The following is a 9652-nucleotide window of genomic DNA, read 5'->3' on the forward strand; positions in this document are numbered from 1 at the left end:
TATTTAGATGAGAGGTTCTCAACCTCTGGAATCTAATGCCTGATGATCTGAGGCAGAGCTGATGTAATAATAATAGAATGCACAATAAACGTAATGCATTTTCAGTTCCGTTCAGTTGCTCAGTCGTGTCCGACTCTTCTTGACCCCACGAACTGCAGCACACCAGGCCTCCCTGTCCATCACCAACTCCCAGAGTTCACCCAGACTCACATCCATCGAGTCGGTAATGCCATCCAGCCGTCTCATCCTCTGTCGTCCCCTTCTCCTCCTGCCCCCAATCCCTCCCAGCATCAGGGTCTTTTCCAATGAGTCAACTCTTCGCATGAGGTGGCCAAAGTACTGGAGTTTCAGCTTTAGCATCATTCCTTCCAAAGAACACTCAGGGCTGATCTCCTTCAGAATGGACTGGTTGGATCTCCTTGCAGTCCAAGGGACTCTCAAGAGTCTTCTCCAACACCACAGTTCAAAGGCATCAATTCTTCGACGCTCAGCTTTCTTCACAGTCCAACTCTCACATCCATACATGACTACTGGAAAAACCATAGCCTTGACTAGACAGAACTTTGATGGCAAAGTAATGTCTCTGCTTTTTAATATGCTATCTAGGTTGGATCATTCCCAAATCATCCCTCTCCCCACCCCAGTCCGTGGAAAAATTGTCTTCTACAAAATCAGTCCCTGGCGCCCAAAAGATTGGGGACCGATGACTTAGATAACTGGAAAGCTGGAACAGGATGATTTCTAGACCTCACTTGGGCTATTTACAAATGAGGAGGATTCCTCCACAAAACTGCCTTCCCTAGACAGAGTCTGGGCTTGGAGGAGGTGACCTTCAAGGGGTCTTAACTCCAGTCACAGGAGGGAATAAGTCCATTTGAAACCAGCAGCTAAGGTCCACCAGGAGTAACGAAACCTTTCATTTGTCCTCTCCTTTTCACAGTCAGAGGACGCAGTTTTTTATTATTAGGAAAATAGGAATGTTTATTTGTACTGTTACGAGCACAGACAGGCAGGTGTGCACACTGAAAGTGGTCCTTATCACTTGCTAAGGTGAACAGAAGGAGTTTGGGGCAGAAATGGTATTCAGAGAAGACCCTGTCATCCCCTGTATGTTTTGCACAGAGAACTTAAAATATGTGTGAAAGGACACAAAATTAGAAGTTGACCAGTGGGTGTGTAGCTGTAAAAGCCCACAGTTCCTCTGAGCCCTAACTATGTTTAAAAGAAACTCTAAGTATAAAATACATGCCTATTGGCAACATTTGCAGCCAGGCTGCCTCAGCAGAATTGACACAGCTCTGCTTAGAAAATGAGCTGTGTGTCCACAGCTTAGGTCAGGGTCAGTTACCCTCTCTGAACCTAGGGCTCTTATCTGCCCAATAGTGATTGCAGTACCACATGGTCAAAAGGAGTAATGGAGGTCAAGTACATATGCAAATATAAGTTCAGATAGAGGAATGAGGCTAGTCCCAGTGTGTGAGGGTATATTTTTTTTTTTTTTTAATGAATACTGTTGCAATTGTTTTTTAGTCAGTCAGTCATTTCCAACTCTTTAATCCTACAGACTGTAGCCGGCTAGGCTCCTCTGTCCATGGGATTCTCCAGGCTAGAGTGGTTTGCCAATTCCTTCTCCAAGGGATCTTCCCAATCCAGGGATCCAGCCGAGGCTCCTGCATTGCAGGCAGTTTCTTTACCAGTGAGCCACCAGGGAAGCCCAAAGTTATCTCTTACTGCATAGCAAATTACCTTCAAATTTGGGGTTTTAAAACAACAAACTCTGACTGTTTCACACAGTTCTGAGTCAGGAGTCCAGACTGACTCTGAGACCCTCCTCCCAGCTAGGTGGTCCTGGCTCAGGGTCTCTCCTGAGGTTGTTGCCAGGCTGTCAGCTGGGGCTGCAGTCATGGCTTAGCTCTGCCTGGAGAAATCTGCCTCCACGTTCACCCGCAAGGCCTAAAGGCAGGGCTCCCTGGCTACTGTGGGACACGTCTCACGAGGCTGCTCAAGACAAGGCATCAGACTTCCTCCAGAGGGAATGATAGGGACGGAAAGAGGGAGAGAAAGAGACAGAAGACTCCAGAAGCTGCAGTCTGGTGCATTGTGGAAAGGGGCCACGGAAAGGTGTGAATAATAGGAGGCCAGGGGCTTCGGAGGCTTAAAAACAGCATTGGAAATCAACATACTCCTTTTTTTCTCTTATCATTTGTAGTAATTCAGTTACCATTTTGCTATGCTGAAGTCTTTCAAAAAGAATCCATATCTTAAATAATTGCTCATTTCTGATTATCTTGCAAGGAAATACTCTGTATACTCTGTGTAGTCTTCACTTCTTCTAAAATGAAGGTGTTGGACCAAAGAATCTTGAACACCCCTCCCAGTTCTGAAATTCTGAAGTTGACCTGTGACATTAATAGATGGTTGAGACTTTTAAATTTCTATTCTTACGTGGAATACAACCAAGTCAAATACTGCCTCTATACTCCCCCCGCCGCCCCCGGCATGGAATACTATTTCTGTAATAAGCTTAAAAAGATGGGTAATTCCTGAGTTGTGCTCATCTGGAATAAAGACTATTGTCACTGGGCTTCCATTTGATGAGGTTAATGGTCTCCTACAGTGTTGTGAAGGCAGAAATGCTTATTTAAAAGCACTTTTAGATTGAATGCCATAGAATACCGCCTCTCGGGAAGCCGGGGCTGTTTTCAGACTCCACGAATCAGAAGGACTCTTTTGACTTGACCGTTTATTTAAGTGGTAAATGAAACACATTCTGTCTCCTAACACTCTTGTTTGGAACCCCTTCAGCAGCTTCTCCTTTTGCTTTCAGAATTAAGCCCAAACCTCTCAATTTACTCCAAAGACCATAGCAAGGCCGCCTCTGCTACATCCACAATCAAGTTCTCTCTTTTTTTTTTTTTTTCTGGGATCATAATGATAACGCAGTTATTCCCTTACTCAGAACACTCTCTTGGTTTCAAAACCAACTATCTCCCACCAAACTCCCAAGCATCCTTCAGAATCAGTTTATACATCCGTTCTTCCAGAATATTCCAATTCTCTTTAGACTCCAGCCCTTGCCCCATGCTCTCCAAGCCCCCGTCCGCGTTTGCTCGTGGCATGTAGGGCTGAGCCTTGACATTGCTTACCCAGTGGTCTGTCACCCCCATCAGGCCATTCATCTGGCGTTGTCTTCCCGGGTACGTGCAGTGCCTGACACACAGGGCCTGTGCTGGGAGCCAGGGAGTGAAAGCAAATTCACACATGCTTCGTTTCACAAGTTCACTCTACGTTTTAAGCAAATTTGGAATCGTTGTGTGATAGAAGATATGCTGCATTTATGTACGGGAGTAGAAAATATCCTTGTTAGAAAGTAACTGAAGAAAAGGTGAACTTTCCAGGCATCAGCAAGATGCAGTATGACATGCGTGCATGCTAAGTCCCTTCAGTTGTTTCCAACTCTTTGCAATCCCATGTTGCATGTTGCCTGCCAGGCTCTCCATGCCATGGGATTCTCCAGGCAAGAATACAGGTTGCCATGCCTTTCTCTAGGGGCTCTTCCCTACTCAGGGATCAAACGTAAGTCTCTTGCATCTCCATTGGCAGGTGGGTTCTTTACCACTAGCACCATCTGGGAATCCCTGCACTATGACATAATTGGGAAGTAAAAGATTTGGAATTAGCAGTTATCTACTCCCTCTCCAGCCTCTAATTGTCAGATCTTTCAAGGTAATCTCTCTGCAGTCTATACCTCAGTTTCTTTATTTGTGTGCAATTTGTATGCATGGACAGTGAGGAGATCAAACCAGTCAATCCTAAAGGAAGTCAATCCTGAGTATTCATTGGAATGATTCTTGCTGAAGCCTAAACTCCAATACTTTGACCACCTGATACAAAGATTCCACTCATTGGAAAAGACCCTGATGCTGGGAAAGATTGAAGGCAAAAGGTAAAGGGGCTGGCAGAGAATGAGATGGTTAGATAGCATCACCGACTCAATGGACATATATTTGAGCAAATTCTGGGAGATAGTGGAGTACATGGGAGCCTGGCATACTGCAGTCCATGGGGTCACAAAGAGTCAGAACAACTTAGCAACTGAACAACAGCAGCTGCCCTGAAATGTCTAAAAAGGCTTCTAGGCACAGTCCATTATTAAAAATAATACAATCATTTTTATAACTAATGAAAAATATAAAAAAAAAAAAGAAAAAAAAAAATATATCAGGTACTTCTGTCACTAAAAAATAAAAAAGTCTTAGAAACTACAGCTACATGCTGCCCCCCCTTCATCTCAGCTATGAAGTTCTTTACTTGTTTTCCCTAACCTTTATGAGTTTCAGTGTGTTTATACAACTTAATGTGTGTAGAGGTGGGAGTGCTTTTTCTCCCCCGTGCTTTAATCATTTTGAATTAGAAGATCTTAAAAGATCTTCACCTTTTCGCCTTTTAAGATCTAAGTGTTTTGTGAAAGTATTTTAGAGGTAGGTGACTGCACCCTTATGTAGGGTCAGGGGAAAGAGGGTTCACTGTTCTACATTTTTATCTGACCACAAGGAGTGCTGTAATTCCTAGATAATAAGTGGAAACTACTTGTGTGCTCAACAGTTGGGAAGTTTATACGCACAAACTGTTGTACTACCTTGACAAATTTCAGTGTTGAAAACTTTTTCCATGTCATTTAACCACACTCTGCCGAGAACTTCAATCCTTCTTCCGTGAATTTCATACCTTAATTTCATGAAATTTTAATACTTGAAGGGAAATTAGAAATGTGACTAGACAAGTCTCTTACTTTATGTATGACAGGTGGGTTCTCTGTGCCTCTTACTGACAGAGTTTCTTTCTGCTCCACCTCTGTTGTGTCACAGTCATGGTTTGACAAATTAGCAGTACAGTCGTCCATCCGTATCTGAGGGAGTGGTTTCAGGACCCCTGGGACCAAAATCCAAAGATGCTCGAGTCCCTTATGTGAAATGGTGTATATTTGCATAAAACCTCTACACGTGCATATATAGTCCTATCCAACTCTTTGCGACCCTGTAAACTGTAGCCTGCCAGGCTCCTCCATCCATGGGATTTCCCAGTCAAGAATACTGCAGTGGGTTGCCATTTCTTCCTCCAAGGGATTTTCCTGACACAGGGATGGAACCTAGGTCTCCTGCATCTCTTGCCTTGGTAGGCAGATTCTCTACCACTGAGCTACCTGGGAAGCCCAACCTTGCACATCTTCCTTTATTTTTTAAATCATCTCTGCTGCTGCTGCTGCTAAGTCACTTCATTCGTGTCCGACTCTGTGTGACCCCATAGACGGCAGCCCACCGGGCTCCCCCGTCCCTGGGATTCTCCAGGCAAGAACACTGGAGTGGGTTGCCATTTCCTTCTCCAATGCATGAAAAGTGAAAAGTGAAAGTGAAGTCACTCAGTCGTGTCCAACTCTTAGCGACCCCATGGACTGCAGCCTACCAGGCTCCTCTGCCCATGGGATTTTCCAGGCAAGAGTACTGGAGTGGGGTGCCATTGCCTTCTCTAGATTGCTTGTAATACCTAATGCAGTGTAAATGCTATGTAAATAATTGTAAATACATTATAAATGTTATTTAAACAGATCCCATTAACTAGACAAATTCAAGTTTTGCTTTTTAGAAACTTCTGGAATTTTTCTCCTGAATATTTTCAGAACGCAGAGCCAACGGCCAGCCATTTTACCAAGACAGATCCTGGTTTGTCCTGAAGGTATCAGGTCTCCATATTAATGAACTGAGATTCTGGGCGATGCAGTTCACCTAATCTCTCTGGCCATGCCACAGTGGGTGTAGCTGGATAAACAGGGTCTCTGCAGAGACGTGAAGAGGTATGGACCAGGAGAAAGACACCCAGGAGGAAGGGGGACATTCTCCTGCTCGTCCAACCTGCAGCCCCAAAGGCACTTAATGGGAACAACAAAGAAGCGCTTTGCACCCTCTTCTGAATGGTTTTGATTAGTTACAATAAGATTGGTCTGTTTTTAGTAATGGACTATGCTTAGAAGCCATTTCATACACTGCAGAGGAGATAAGCAAAGTTGCATACAAATGAAATTGAGGTGGAGGCTCAGTATACGCAGAGTGGCACCCTTAATGATCCAGGAATTAGAGGCTGGATTGAGTGTTGGTATGTTTGCATGTGTGCGCACTTAGTTGCTCACTCCTGTCTGACTCTTTGTGACCCCATGGACTGTAGCCCACCAGGGTCCTCTGTCTTATGGGATTTTCCAGGTAAGGATACTGGAGTGACTTGTCATTTCCTTCTTCAGGGGATCTTCCTGACCCAGGGATTGAACCCACATCTCCTGCATTGGCATACGGACTCTTTACCACTGAGTCACCAGGAAAGCCTGGATTGAGAGAAGATATCTGGTAATTATAAGCCTTATGTTTTCCAATGATGTCATTCCCCACCTTGCTGATGCCTGGAAATATCATCCTTTCAATTATTCTCTAACAACAATGAACAGGAGATTTTCTCTTTACTTAAAAGTGTGTCTCTATGTTAATGACTACTTGAACAGCCACCCTGGGAAATGTGGGCCAAGAGTGCTGATCTTCACAACAACTCAAAATACTGTCATTTAGAACTTTGGTTGTATAATTTTTCACTTGTGGGGATACATGGCATACATGGGTGTTATTGTGGTGAAAGTGAAGTGAAAGTGTTAGTTGCTCAGTCGTATCCTACTCTTTTCGATTCCATGAACTATAGCTTGCCAGGCTCCTCTGTCCATGGGATTCTCCAGGCAAGAATACTGGAGTGAGTGGGTTGCCACTCCCTTTTCCAAGGGATCTTCCCGACCCAGGGATTGAACCTGGGTTTCCCTCATTTTGGGTAGAATCTTTACCATCCTGAGCCACTAGGCCTGTATGTAAACTGAGAGTGAAGTGTGGCATTCTTGTAGTTACTGATCAGGAACAATGCTAAATAGATCGTTTTGCAGGAAAAAAATACTGTCTTTTAGATCAGTTTGGTTCAGTCCCTCATTAGTGTCCCAACTCTTTCCGACCCCATGGACTGCAGCACAGCCAGGCTTCCCTGCCCATCATCAACTCCTGGAGCCTATTCAAACTCATGTCCATCATGTCAGTGATGCCATCCAAACATTTCATCCACCGTCTTCTCCTCCCACCTTCAATCTTTTCCAGCATCAAGGTCTTTTCCAATGACTCAGTTCTTCGCATCAGGTGGCTAAAGTATTGGAGTTTCAGCTTCAGCATCAGTCTTTCCAATAAATATTCAGGACTGATTTCCCTTAGGATTGACTGGTTGGATCTCCTTGCAGTCCAAGGGACTCTCAAGAGTCTTCTCCAACACCACAGTTCAAAAGCATCAATTCTTTATAAAGAAAGCACTCAGCTTTCTTTATAGTCCAGCTCTCACATCCATACATAACTGCTGGAAAAACCATAGCTTTGACTAGACAGACCTTTGTTGGCAAAGTAATGTCTCTGATTTTTAATATGCTGTCTAGATTACTCAAAGCTTTTCTTCCAAGGAACAAGTGTCTTTTAATTTCATGGTTGCAGTCACCATCTGCAGTATTCTGGAGCACCCCAAAATAAATTCTGTCTCTGTTGCCATTGTTTTCCCATCTATTTGCCATGAAGTGATGGGACTGGATGCCATGATCTTAGTTTTCTGAATGTTGAGATTTAAGCCAACTTTTTCACTCTCCTCTTTCACTTTTATCAAGAGGCTCTTTAGTTTTTCTTTGCTTTCTGCCATAAGGGTGGTGTCATCTGTATATCTGAGGTTATTGATATTTCTCCCAGCAATCTTGATTCCAGCTTGTGCTTCATCCAGCCCAGCATTTCACGTGACGTCTTTTAGATAATTGTATCTTTTGGCATATTGCAAGGAGTTTTGAAATTTGAATTTGAATTCCATTTTTTGGGGGTGGGGGGAATGGTCTTTGAGAACTTCATCTTAGGGATGGCTTCTATTTCTGAAACTATGTAAAAAAGATTTTTAATAAACTAAATCACTTTTTATGGTCTTTTATTGTATATTTATAGCTATTTCTATTCATTCATAGTTTCTGGAGCCTGTATCATGTGCTTGGCGTTTTTCTAGACTATGGGATACGGCAATAAACTAGAGGAGCAGACATCCTAGTCGTCATGGTGTCTGACAATAAACAAGGTATATAAATGGTTATATATTGCTATCAAATGCTGGTATTTCACTTAGGTGCCAAGTATTATCTTAAGAGCGTATAAGAATAACTCATTTGGTTAAGTGGTGTGTGCGTGTATGTGTGCTCAGTCATGTCTGACTCTTTTTGACTTCATGGACTATAGCCCACCAGGCTCTTCTGTCCATGGGATTCTCCAGGCAAGACTACTGGAGTGGGTTGCCATTCCATTTTCCAGGGGATCTTCCTGCGCCAGGAATTGAACCTGCATCTCTTGTGTCTCCTGCATTGGCAGGCACAACCAATGAATGCACCTTTCCACTGTGCCACCAGGGTAACCCGTTAAGTGGGACAGTAGAAGAGAAAATGCTATGGAAAGAAATGAAGGGAAATGGAATTTGAAATGTGGACAGGAGTGAGGGAAGTTTGCAGTTTTAAAGAGTCTGAGACAGTCTCACTGAGAAGATAATATCTGGACAAGACCTGAAGGGCTGAGGGAAAAAAATAGTGGATGCCTGAGTGGAGGTGGCTTCAGGCTGAAAGGGAAATAGGTTACAGAGACCCTGAGGCAAGAACATTCCTGCTTGTTTTGGAAAAAGCAAGCAAGGAAGGAGAGCTTTGGCTGAGAAAGTGAGGGAGAGCATTAGGATCTAAGTGACGACAGTGGCTTTAGAATGAGATGAGGGGCCCTCAACAGTGCCAAGGGGTGGCCTGTTCCAACCCATATCCATACGGAATCACAGTTTCTGCTTCTGGGATTGGTAAGGAAAGGAATTGAAACTCAACATTCAAAAAACTAAGATCACGGCATCTGGTCCCATCACTTCATGGCAAATAGAAGGGGAAAAAATGGAAACAGTGGCAGATTTTCTTTTCTTGGGTTCCAAAATCACTTCGGATGGTGACTGCTATGAAATTAAAAGATGCTTGCTCCTGGGAAAAAAAGCTATGACAAACTTAGCATATTAAAAAGCAGAACCATCACTTTTCCAACAAAGGTCTGTATAGTCTAAGCTATTGTTTTTCCAGCAGTCACGTATGGATGTGAGAATTGGACCATAAAGAAGGCTGAGCACCGAAAGATTGATGCTTTCGAACTGTGGTGCTAGAGAAAACTCTCGGAGAAGGCGATGGCACCCCACTCCAGTACTCTTGCCTGGAAAATCCCATGGACGGAGGAGCCTGGTAGGCTGCAGTCCAAGGGGTCGCTAAGAGTCGGACACGACTGAGCGACTTCACTTTCACTTTTCACTTTCATGCATTGCAGAAGGAAATGGCAACCCACTCCAGTGTTGTTGCCTGGAGAATCCCAGGGACAGAGGAGCCTGGTGGGCTTCCGTCTATGGGGTCGCACAGAGTCAGACACGACTGACGTGATGTAGCAGCAGCAGCAGTAGCAGCAGCAGAGAAAACTCTTCAGAGTCCCATGGACAGCAGGGAGATCAAACCAGTCAATCCTAAAGGAAATCAGTCCTGAATATTCATTGG

This window comes from Bos mutus, chromosome 8, assembly GCF_027580195.1.
Source record: "Bos mutus isolate GX-2022 chromosome 8, NWIPB_WYAK_1.1, whole genome shotgun sequence".
NCBI lineage: Eukaryota > Metazoa > Chordata > Mammalia > Artiodactyla > Bovidae > Bos > Bos mutus.